The 12537-nt window shown below is 46.7% G+C and overlaps 1 non-coding gene across 1 annotated transcript; it reads right to left on the reverse strand.

Moving 5' to 3' along the window:
• Positions 1 to 238: 238 nt before the first annotated feature.
• LOC131292004 (5.8S ribosomal RNA) lies at positions 239 to 393 on the reverse strand. Its single transcript, XR_009189730.1, has one exon. It is a non-coding gene; the product is annotated as a 5.8S ribosomal RNA (ribosomal RNA).
• Positions 394 to 12537: the final 12144 nt, after the last annotated feature.

Genomic DNA, 12537 nt, shown 5'->3' on the forward strand with positions numbered 1-12537 from the left:
CTGAAGCTAGACATCAGTAAACACCACCACAGACACCACAAGCACGCCTTCTCCTCGTACTTCCGCCTCACGCGGGAACACGGACGCTCTAAATACTTCGAATTCCAATGCCAGTATATTGTAAACCACGGGTTCTTTAATGCTAGCGGGTCGTCGCGACCCTAGTTAACATCATGGTGCACGTCTCGTGACGGGTGTCACGGCGTAGTTAAATGTATGCGATACATTTCTCAAATATAAGCGCTCAGTCATCTGTACATCATGGTAGGTTCCCACGACGTGCAATATGCGTTCAACTTATCAATGTTCATGTGTCCTGCAGTTCACATTATGACGCGCAGTTAGCTGCGGTCTTCATCGATCCATGAGCCGAGTGATCCACTGCCGAGGGTGACTAACTTGCGTAAGCCGCCGCTGTGCGCGTATACCCGTTCCCCGTAGGGAGGAGCAAGCCGCCGCTTAGAGACGAAGCATAAAGTGTCCTCATTCCACATAGGGCAAGCTGGATGAATCCATTTTACCCAGGACGGCCGAAGCGGCGTGGACCAGGGGAGAACTGAACCTTATACTTCACACCACAGTAAGTCTACGTGTCCTCTTCCACATAGGGCAAGCTAGAACTAACTATCTTACCCAGGACTGCCGAAGCAGCGTGGACCAGGGGAGGAACACACTTTTCATGGAAACGTAAGGCATCCATGACTGCCATAACGTAAGCCGCCGCTGTGCGCGTATACCCGTTCCCCGTAGGGAGGAGCAAGCCGCCGCTTAGAGACGAAGCATAAAGTGTCCTCATTCCACATAGGGCAAGCTGGATGAATCCATTTTACCCAGGACGGCCGAAGCGGCGTGGACCAGGGGAGAACTGAACTTTATACTTCACACCACAGTAAGTCTACGTGTCCTCTTCCACATAGGGCAAGCTAGAACTAACTATCTTACCCAGGACTGCCGAAGCAGCGTGGACCAGGGGAGGAACACACTTTTCATAGAAACGTAAGGCATCCATGACTGCCATAGTGCGTAAGCCGCCGCTGTGCGCGTAAACCCGTTCCCCGTAGGGAGGAGTCAAGCCGCCGCTTAGAGACGAAGTATGAAGTGTCCTCTTCCACATAGGGCAAGCTAGAATGAACTATCTTACCCAGGACCGCCGAAGCAGCGTGGACCAGGGGAGAACTGAACTTTATACTTCACACCACAGTATTGAGTAATGTGCCCTCTTCCACATAGGGCAAGCTGGAATGTTCCATTTTACCCAGGACGGCCGAAGCGGCGTGGACCAGTGGAGGACTACACAATCATGAGGTTTGATATCGACTTGTGTGTTTCAATAGGATACCGATGGTATGGTTTGAACCGATTTGATTTAGCCATTCTGAAGTCATCACTTGGTTGAAGCGCTGAACTAGGGAGGCATCGTTTACATATATATTGGTTTTCGCATGCTCTACTAGGTTAATGTCATGAGGTTGGCTATCGAGCATGCCCAAGTGATGACTTGATTGTGTGCTTGCTTGAATTCTTCACATTTCATACCATCGGTTAGTTGTCGAATCATTCCTCGATCATAACCTTCGTTCTTGGTTCATGTATGCTCTCTTCCACATAGGGCAAGCTAGAATTAACTATCTTACCCAGGACCGCCGAAGCAGCGTGGACCAGGGGAGAACTATACTTTGTCTTGTATGCCCTCTTCCACATAGGGCAAGCTAGAACTAACTATCTTACCCAGGACCGCCGAAGCAGCGTGGACCAGTGGAGGACTATACTTTGTTCATAACACCACAGTATTGAGTAATGTGCCCTCTTCCACATAGGGCAAGCTAGAATGAACTATCTTACCCAGGACCGCCGGAGCAGTGTGGACCAGTGGAGGACTACACAATCATGAGGTTTGATATCGACTTGTGTGTTTCAATAGGGTACCGATGGTATGTTTTGAACCGATTTGATTTAGCCATTCTGAAGTCATCACTTGGTTGAAGCGCTGAACTAGGGAGGGGCATCGTTTACATATATATTGGTTTTCGCATGCTCTACTAGGTTAATGTCATAGGGTTGGCTATCGAGCATGCCCAAGTGATGACTTGATTGTGTGCTTGCTTGAATTCTTCACATTTCATACCATCGGTTAGTTGTCGAATCATTCCTCGATCATAACCTTCGTTCTTGGTTCATGTATGCTCTCTTCCACATAGGGCAAGCTAGAATTAACTATCTTACCCAGGACAGCCGAAGCAGCGTGGACCAGGGGAGAACTATACTTTGTCTTGTATGCCCTCTTCCACATAGGGCAAGCTAGAACTAACTATCTTACCCAGGACCGCCGAAGCAGCGTGGACCAGTGGAAGACTATACTTTGTTCATTACACCACAGTATTAAGTATGGTGTCCTCTTCCACATAGGGCAAGCTAGAACTAACTATCTTACCCAGGACCGCCGAAGCAGTGTGGACCAGGGGAGGACTATACTTTATACTTCACACACTAGCCATACTGAAGTCATCACTTGGTTGAAGCGCTGAACTACGGCGGGGTAATCGTTTACAGGTTATAATCATATAGCTGCATGCTCATTAGTAGATAATGGAATATTGTATGGCAATATGAGCATGCCCAAGTGATGACTTTGTTTCAAGCTCAACAGGTAGGGTATTGAGTCCTCTTCCACATAGGGCAAGCTAGAATGAACTATCTTACCCAGGACCGCCGGAGCAGCGTGGACCAGTGGAGGACTCTATACTTTATACTTCACACCACAGTATTGAGTACTTCTTGCATAAAGCCCCTAATGAGAACCACGAGGGCTCTCTCAATGTAGAACCACAAGGGCTCTAGTACCGATTCTCTCGGTACGGCTTGGTCCGTGTTCCTTTATGCTTGTACTCTTAGAAAGTCTCAACCCGGAGGTCTTGACTTTGATTGTCATAGTTGGACTACGACGGGGCATCCGACCATTGCTGATCGAACACCCCTGATTCACCATCTTTCGGGTAGGCGGTACGCGTACCTCCGGACGCGGAAGTCTCAACCCGGAGGTCTTGACTTTGATTGTCATAGTTGGACTACGACGGGGTATCCGACTCATCGAATACCCCAGAAGCACACCATCTTTCGGGTAGGCGGTACGCGTACCTCCGGACGCGGAAAGTCTCAACCCGGAGGTCTTGACTTTGGTTGTCATAGTTGGACTATGACGGGGCATCCGACCATTGCTGATCGAACACCCCTGTTACACCATCTTTCGGATAGGCGGTGCGCGACACCACCGACGCGGAAAGTCTCAACCCGGAGGTCTTGACTTTGTATTGTTGGATAGTCCTCTTCCACTATAGGGCAAGCTGGAAATATTCCATTTTACCCAGGACTGCCGAGGCAGCGTGGACCAGGGGAGAACTTCACGGAATCTTCAGGCATCCATGATTGCCATAGTGCGTAAGCCGCCGCTGTGCGCGTCAACTCGTTCCCCGTGAGGAGGAGTCTAGCCGCCGCTAAAAGACGAAGCATTAAGTGTCCTCATTCCACTATAGGGCAAGCTAGAATTAACTATCTTACCCAGGACCGCCGAAGCAGCGTGGACCAGGCGAGGACTATACTTTATACTTCACACCACAGTATTGAGTACGACTTGCATAAAGCCCCTAATGAGAACCACGAGGGCTCTCTCAATGTAGAACCACGAGGGCTCTAGTACCGATTCTCTCGGTACGGCTTGGTCCGTGTTCCTTTATGCTTGTACTCGCGGAAAGTCTCAACCCGGAGGTCTTGACTTTGATTGTCATAGTTGGACTACGACGGGGCATCCGACCATTGCTGATCGAACACCCCTGATTCACCATCTTTCGGATAGGAGGTGCGCCCACCTCCGACGCGGAAGTCTCAACCCGGAGGTTCGGACTTAGAGTTTTTCCCATTTAAAAGTTTTTCTCTTAGCCATACTGAAGTCATCACTTGGTGAACGATTGAACTAGGGCGGGTTAATCGTTTATAGGTATCATGTGGTTTGCATGCTCTCTTAGGTTAAGGTCATGTGGTTGGCTATCGAGCATGCCCAAGTGATGACTTTGTTTCACGCTTGCTTGATTTCTTCATGATTCCCTGTTATATAGTGTAATCATTCGAGAACAGGGAATCTTTGGTTTTGCTCAACAGGTATTGGATGTCAACTTGGTATCTAGATCGCATTAAGTCTCAACCCTTAGGTTCGGACTTGTATAGTGACATCTTGTTACGGTCTTGAGTCTCAACCCGCAGGTTCGGACTACTTAGTGTTTGATCGAATATAATATGGCAACTTGTGCCTAAGTCTCAACCCGCAGGTTCGGACTTCTGTTTATTTGGCCAATGTATGTATAAGGCAACTTGTGCCTAAGTCTCAACCCGCAAGTTCGGACTTGTGTATTTGTTCGAAGTCATGTATAAGGCAACGTGTGCCTAAGTCTCAACCCGCAGGTTCGGACTTGTTAGTGTTTCGTCAACTTTCATATGGCAACTTGTGCCTAAGTCTCAACCCGCAGGTTCGGACTTGTGTGTTTGTTCGAAGTCATGTATAAGGCAACTTGTGCCTAAGTCTCAACCCGCAGGTTCGGACTTGTGTATTTGTTCAAAGTCATGTATAAGGCAACTTGTGCCTAAGTCTCAACCCGCAGGTTCGGACTTCTATAGTGTTTCGTCAATTATCATATGGCAACTTGTGCCGAAGTCTCAACCCGCAGGTTCGGACTTCTATAGTGTTTCGTCAATTATCATATGGCAACTTGTGCCGAAGTCTCAACCCGCAGGTTCGGACTTCTGGAAGGATCACTTGGCCACTAATGATCCTTCCGCAGGTTCACCTACGGAAACCTTGTTACGACTTTTACTTCCTCTAAATCATCAAGTTCGGTCAACTTCGATAAAGCAGACGCGGTTCACGAGGATCCAGCGAACGATCATCTCCAAAGACCTCACTAAATAATCCATCGGTAGTAGCGACGGGCGGTGTGTACAAAGGGCAGGGACGTATTCAACGCTGGCTGATGACCAGCACTTACTAGAAGTTCCGAGTTCATATGGACCATTGCAATCCATAATCCCTACTAAGTGAGTATTTGAGTGATTTCCCGTTCCTCTCGGAATAGGAGACACGCTGCTACCCACATTGTAGCACGCGTGTAGCCCAGAACATCTAAGGGCATCACGGACCTGTTATCGCTCGATCTCATTTTGCTAAACACAAATTGTCCTGCTAAGCAGCGTACCGTAAGTGCACTTGCGCACACGAACAGCGAAGGTGTCAGGTCATACTCCACCGAAAGGTCCTAACCCGTTCCAATCGGCATCGACGCATTAACGCTGACTGCGTTCTAGTTAGCATATGTGAGTCACGTTCGTTATCGGAATTAACCAGACAAATCAATCCACGAACTAAGAACGGCCATGCACCACTACCCTTAAATTTGAGAAAGAGCTATTAATCTGTCTCACCTCCATAAGTTCGGACCTGGTAAGTTTTCCCGTGTTGAGTCAAATTGAACCGCAAGCTCCATTTCATTGTGGTGCCCTTCCGTCAATTCCTTTAAGTTTCAACTTTGCAACCATACTTCCCCCGGAACCTGACTTTGGTTTCCCGGAAGCTACTGAGAGCACCTGGTTGTAGCGTCTCCCAATTGCTAGTTGGCATCGTTTACGGTTAGAACTAGGGCGGTATCTAATCGCCTTCGATCCTCTAACTTTCGTTCTTGATTAAAGAAAGCATCCTTGACAAATGCCTTCGCTTTAGTTAGTCTTACGACGGTCTACGAATTTCACCTCTCGCGCCGTAATACTAGTGTCCCCAACTACTTCTGTTAATCATTACCTCCGGTCTGAGTACAAACCAATGAAAGATTAGACCAAGGTCGTATTCCATTATTCCATGCAAGATTATTCTAGGGCGTTTGGGCACCCTGCTTTAAGCACTCTAATTTGTTCAAGGTAAACGTGAGCGGTCGAGCTCTATGTTACACTTGCACCCGTTGAAGGGCACACCATGACACAGACTTGGTGCCCTACCACACCATTGAGTCGCAACCAGATTCCGACTTGGCCCACCGACCACGGGTTGACCGGGTCGGCGGAGCCGGACTGTGTTGGACAAGTATCAACTTCGAACGTTTTAACCGCAACAATTTTAATATACGCTAGTGGAGCTGGAATTACCGCGGCTGCTGGCACCAGACTTGCCCTCCACTTGATCCTCGTAGAAGGATTTATGCTCTACTCATTCCAATTATGAAACATCATTAAAGAGTTTCATATTGTTATTTCTCGTCACTACCTCCCCGTCCCGGGATTGGGTAATTTACGCGCCTGCTGCCTTCCTTGGATGTGGTAGCCATTTCTCAGGCTCCCTCTCCGGAATCGAACCCTGATTCCCCGTTACCCGTTGCAACCATGGTAGTCCTCTATACTACCATCCATAGTTGATAGGGCAGATATTTGCGAGATCTGTCGTCGGTGCGAGACCATACGATCAGCATCATTATCCAGACTTCAACTCAATGACACGGAGAACCCGCGATTGGTTTGACTAATAAGTGCACCAGTTCCCGCGAGGGTCCTGGCATGTTGCATGTATTAGCTCTAGATTTTCCACAGTTATCCAAGTAACTAGGTTGATGATCTCGTAAATTATAGCTGTTATACTGAGCCTTATGCGGTTTCACATTAAATCTGTTTGTACTTAGACATGCATGGCTTAACCTTTGAGACGAGCGTATATTACTGGTAGGATCAACCAGAATTCCGACTTTGCGTTCGAATGTTCATTGTCCCATTGCACCCGGAGGAGCAAACACCACGTTCTATATGTTGTCAAGTCCGGTAGCACACGGGAGGCGAGCCCCCGTGCGAACCTCATTGCCCTCGTATCACACACACACCCGATGCACCGGACAGGCACTTGAGCGGCATTCGACTCCGCTAAGCGCTCGTGCGCCCGATTGTGCATGCGCTGACGGGGCCTTCATACCCCTACCACAGCGACCTTATGCCAAACTTCCATGAATACTTAGGTGAGCTGACAAGGGCCTTCATTTCCCTACCATCAACTAAAGGACACGCTAGGCGCGTCCGATCATTGCAACTGCGGGGCTTTCATACCCCAATCACCACAGTACGCAATTCACCAGAGTTTAATCACAACCCCCCCGGACATGGCACACTATTAACTTGCAACAAAACTTAGTGTGTGCCGGGCACATCGGTTCCACAAAATCATTCCCGATGTACCCCAATTGGGGTTGCGAACGCATTCACGGTCCTCTGACACACCCAACCAAGCGTGGATACTACATACCTCAAACACCCAGTACACTAACAGACAAATCAACATATGGTTGCTTTCCCCCAGACATTTGCCAATCACTTGGCACCCGGACGGGAACTCGCTCCTGATTGCGCCATTGCCACCCATTTGCCAAGAGCGAGTTCTGTATGTAGATTTCATTTGGAAAGACAACCGTGTACTGGATATTCTATCCGACGATTACAGATGACGAGTACGAGACTCGACTACACTCACGGATAATACATTTTGGGTCGAGATTGCTTTCGGGGTTTTCGATTGGTCTTGCGCTTGTAAACGTATAACTTTGACTTGTGGTAACCTCGGTATGTTAGTCGATCACGTGGTTGTGAACTGGTAAGGGTGAGCAATCTGTTCACTTGCACTCTGGGTAGGAATAGGTGAGCGCTATAGGTTAAGATCATTGTATGGTTCCATCGTGATGACTTTCGCTAGATAGTAGGATGTTTGGATAGTTATAACGTTTTTGGCCATTTGTTCATAGTGTTCGGTTCATTGAGGAATTCGATTGGTCTTTGCTTCACACACGTGGTCGATCACTTGGATGTGAACTAGGGTGAGAATAAGGTGTTCACTAGTGCTCTTAGGTTTTGGATCAGTACTGAGCACTTGATTGGTTTCGCATAATATGTATCCATAGTGATGACTCTTTCCAGCTTAAGATTTCCTTACCAGTTTCGAATCCTCCCCACGTTCGCTTTTACTTGGTTAGGTTTTCGAGTGTAGATTTGAAAGCAATCTCATGTATGTATCCCATCTGATATAAGCCACTGACAGTTCATGTCACCTCGTTCAACTCTCGCTGGGTCACAGAAGTATGTTACTGCGCCCATTATCCCTACTCGGATAGGTTCGGTTCGTTCGTTTTATACTACGGTGAGTAAACTCAATTTGTGCATCGCATAGCCATGGAAAGCAAGCTTTCGCGGGCCTCTTCGACTGTTTTGATACGAGCTGTGCCCGTGATGCTTGTCATCCCGGATACTAGACCCCTTTGGACGACCGCATGACCATCAGAAAGTAAATTCCACGTTCGATTTGGGGTGTGAACCCCGAACATAAAGTCTTTGTGTAGAACCACGAGGGCTCTATAGTACCGATTCTCTCGGTACGCTTGGTCCGTGTTCCTTTATGTTCGTACTCTTGTGAATAAGATTCACGTTCGTTTTGGGATATTTGCTACTGTCACCGTTTGAGTACTATGGGGCTTGAACCCCTAACATAAAGTCTTTGTGTAGAACCACGAGGGTTCTATAGTACCGATTCTCTCGGTACGCTTGGTCCGTGTTCCTTTATGTTCGTACTCTTGTGTGTATAATATTCATGTTCGGTTTGGGATATTTGCTACTTTCACCAGGGTCCCGTTCTTCATACAAGTCTGCCTTGCTAATGTGGTAACTTTATAGTGTAGTTCTGACATCCCAATTTTGGGACTTAGCCGATTTTTCGTATATTTCCATATGACCCATAGGGTCCCTTTCTTCATACAAGCTTGCCTAGGGCGATCGGTCAAAACTTGTCTTACTATTCGATTGGTCTTCGCAGTTTCACCCTAGGCAATTCGCCTAGGTCTGTCTTCTTGAGGAGGCCAAAACCCGAAATAAGGAGGTCTGGCCGACCCTGAAACCTCCCCTGTCTTAACTACACTAACCCGATTTTTCAGGGTCCTCACCGTCATACAACTTTCCCTAGGTCACTTATACTCTTGACTTAGGCCATCTGACTTGGTCCGTGTTTCTTCCTAGGGTTCACCTAGGTACTTTGCCTTGCTTGATGTGGTAACTTTTTAGTGTAGTTCTGACATCCCAATTTTGGGACTTAGCCGATTTTTCATGAATTTCCATATGACCCTAAGGGTCCCTTTCTTCATACAAGCTTGCCTAGGGCGATCGGTCAAAACTTGTCTTACTATTCGATTGGTCTTCGCAGTTTCACCCTAGGCAATTCGCCTAGGTCTGTCTTCTTGAGGAGGCCAAAACCCGAAATAAGGAGGTCCAGCCGACCCTGAAACCTCCCCTGTCTTAACTACACTAACCCGATTTTTCAGGGTCCTCAGCGCCATACAACTTTGCCTAGGTCACTTATACTCTTGACTTAGGCCATCTGACTTGGTCCGTGTTTCTTCCTAGGGTTCACCTAGGTACTTTGCCTTGCTTGATGTGGTAACTTTATAGTGTAGTTCTGACATCCCAATTTTGGGACTTAGCCGATTTTTCATGAATTTCCATATGACCCTAAGGGTCCCTTTCTTCATACAAGCTTGCCTAGGGCGATCGGTCAAAACTTGTCTTACTATTCGATTGGTCTTCGCACTTTCACCCTAGGCAGTTTGCCTAGGTCTGTCTTCTTGAGGAGGCCAAAACCCGAAATAAGGAGGTTCAGCCGACCCAGAAACCTCCCCTGTCTGAACTACACTAACCCGATTTTTCAGGGTCCTCAGCGCCATACAACTTTGCCTAGGTCACTTGTACTCTTGACTTAGGCCATCTGACTTGGTCCGTGTTTCTTCCTAGGGTTCACCTAGGTACTTTGCCTTGCTTGATGTGGTAACTTTTTAGTGTAGTTCAGACATCTAAATTTTGGGACTTAGCCGATTTTTCATGTATTTCCATATGACCCATAGGGTCCCTTTCTTCATACAAGCTTGCCTAGGGCGATCGGTCAAAACTTGTCTTACTATTCGATTGGTCTTCGCACTTTCACCCTAGGCAGTTTGCCTAGGTCTGTCTTCTTGAGGAGGCCAAAACCCGAAATAAGGAGGTTCAGCCGACCTAGAAACCTCCCCTGTCAGAACTACACTAACCAGATTTTTCAGGGTCCTCACCGTCATACAACTTTGCCTAGGTCACTTGTACTCTTGACTTAGGCCATCTGACTTGGTCCGTGTTTCTTCTTAGGGTTCACCTAGGTACTTTGCCTTGCTTGATGTGGTAACTTTTTAGTGTAGTTCAGACATCCCAATTTTGGGACTTAGCCGATTTTTCGTATATTTCCATATGACCCATAGGGTCCCTTTCTTCATACAAGCTTGCCTAGGGCGATCGGTCAAAACTTGTCTTACTATTCGATTGGTCTTCGCACTTTCACCCTAGGCAGTTTGCCTAGGTGTAGCTTCTTGAGGAGGTCAAAACCCAAAATAAGGAGGTTCAGCCGACCCAAAAACCTCCCCTGTCTAAACTACACTAACCAGATTTTTCAGGGTCCTCACCGTCATACAACTTTGCCTAGGTCACTTGCACTCTTGACTTAGGCCATCTGACTTGGTCCGTGTTTCTTCCTAGGGTTCACCTAGGTACTTTGCCTTGCTTGATGTGGTAACTTTTTAGTGTAGTTCAGACATCCCAATTTTGGGACTTAGCCGATTTTTCATGTATTTCCATATGACCCATAGGGTCCCTTTCTTCATACTAGCTTGCCTAGGGCGATCGGTCAAAACTTGTCTTACTATTCGATTGGTCTTCGCACTTTCACCCTAGGCAGTTTGCCTAGGTGTAGCTTCTTGAGGAGGTCAAAACCCAAAATAAGGAGGTTCAGCCGACCCAAAAACCTCCCCTGTCTAAACTACACTAACCAGATTTTTCAGGGTCCTCACCGTCATACAACTTTGCCTAGGTCACTTGTTCTCTTGACTTAGGCCATCTGACTTGGTCCGTGTTTCTTCCTAGGGTTCACCTAGGTACTTTGCCTTGCTTGGTGTGGTAACTTTTTAGTGTAGTTCTGACATCCCCATTTTGGGACTTAGCCGATTTTTCGTAAAATACCATATGACCCATCAGGGTCCTTTGCTTCATATAAGTTTGCCTTGCTTGGTATGGTAACATTTGAGTGTAGTTCTGACATCATCATTTTGGGACTTAGCCGATTTTTCGTAAAATACCATATGACCCATATGGGTCCTTTGCTTCATATAAGTTTGCCTTGCTTGGTGTGGTAACTTTTTAGTGTAGTTCTGACATCCCCATTTTGGGACTTAGCCGATTTTTCGTAAAATACCATATGACCCATCAGGGTCCTTGCCTTCATATAAGTTTGCCTTGCTTGGTGTGGTAACATTTGAGTGTAGTTCTGACATCCCCATTTTGGGACTTAGCCGATTTTTCGATCAATACCATATGACCCATCAGGGTCCTTTGCTTCATATAAGTTTGCCTTGCTTGGTGTGGTAACATTTGAGTGTAGTTCTGACATCATCATTTTGGGACTTAGCCGATTTTTCGTAAAATACCATATGACCCATCAGGGTCCTTGCCTTCATATAAGTTTGCCTTGCTTGGTGTGGTAACACATGAGTGTAGTTCTGACATCCCCATTTTGGGACTTAGCCGATTTTTCGTAAAATACCATATGACCCATCAGGGTCCTTTCCTTCATATAAGTTTGCCTTGCTTGATGTGGTAACATTTGAGTGTAGTTCAGACATCCCCATTTTGGGACTTAGCCGATTTTTCGATCCATACCATATGACCCATCAGGGTCCTTTGCTTCATATAAGTTTGCCTTGCTTGGTGTGGTAACATTTGAGTGTAGTTCTGACATCATCATTTTGGGACTTAGCCGATTTTTCGTAAAATACCATATGACCCATCAGGGTCCTTGCCTTCATATAAGTTTGCCTTGCTTGGTGTGGTAACATTTTAGTGTAGTTCTGACATCACCATTTTGGGACTTAGCCGATTTTTCGTAAAATACCATATGACCCATCAGGGTCCTTTGCTTCATATAAGTTTGCCTTGCTTGGTGTGGTAACACATGAGTGTAGTTCTGACATCCCCATTTTGGGACTTAGCCGATTTTTCGACCAATACCATATGACCCATCAGGGTCCTTTGCTTCATATAAGTTTGCCTTGCTTGGTGTGGTAACATTTGAGTGTAGTTCTGACATCCCCATTTTGGGACTTAGCCGATTTTTCGATCCATCCTATATGACCCATCAGGGTCCTTTTTCTTCATATAAGTTTCCCAAGACTTAGTGCTTTTTACCTTTGGACACCAATATCACCCTTACGGGTTTCTTTGATCTTCTCACTTTGTATTGACCAAATGTAGGTCTTGCCATGCCAAACATATAATTGTTCTACACCAAGTCTGTATCTCGTACCGCCAGCTCGGTACATTCGATCAACCTGCCCTTAAGGCACCCGGGACTTAGCCATTTTTTCACATTTTTCATGATTTTGAGGCAACTTTTCTCGACTTTGTCACCTTATA

Source organism: Anopheles ziemanni, assembly GCF_943734765.1.
Source record: "Anopheles ziemanni chromosome X unlocalized genomic scaffold, idAnoZiCoDA_A2_x.2 X_unloc_24, whole genome shotgun sequence".
Taxonomy (NCBI): Eukaryota; Metazoa; Arthropoda; class Insecta; order Diptera; family Culicidae; genus Anopheles; species Anopheles ziemanni.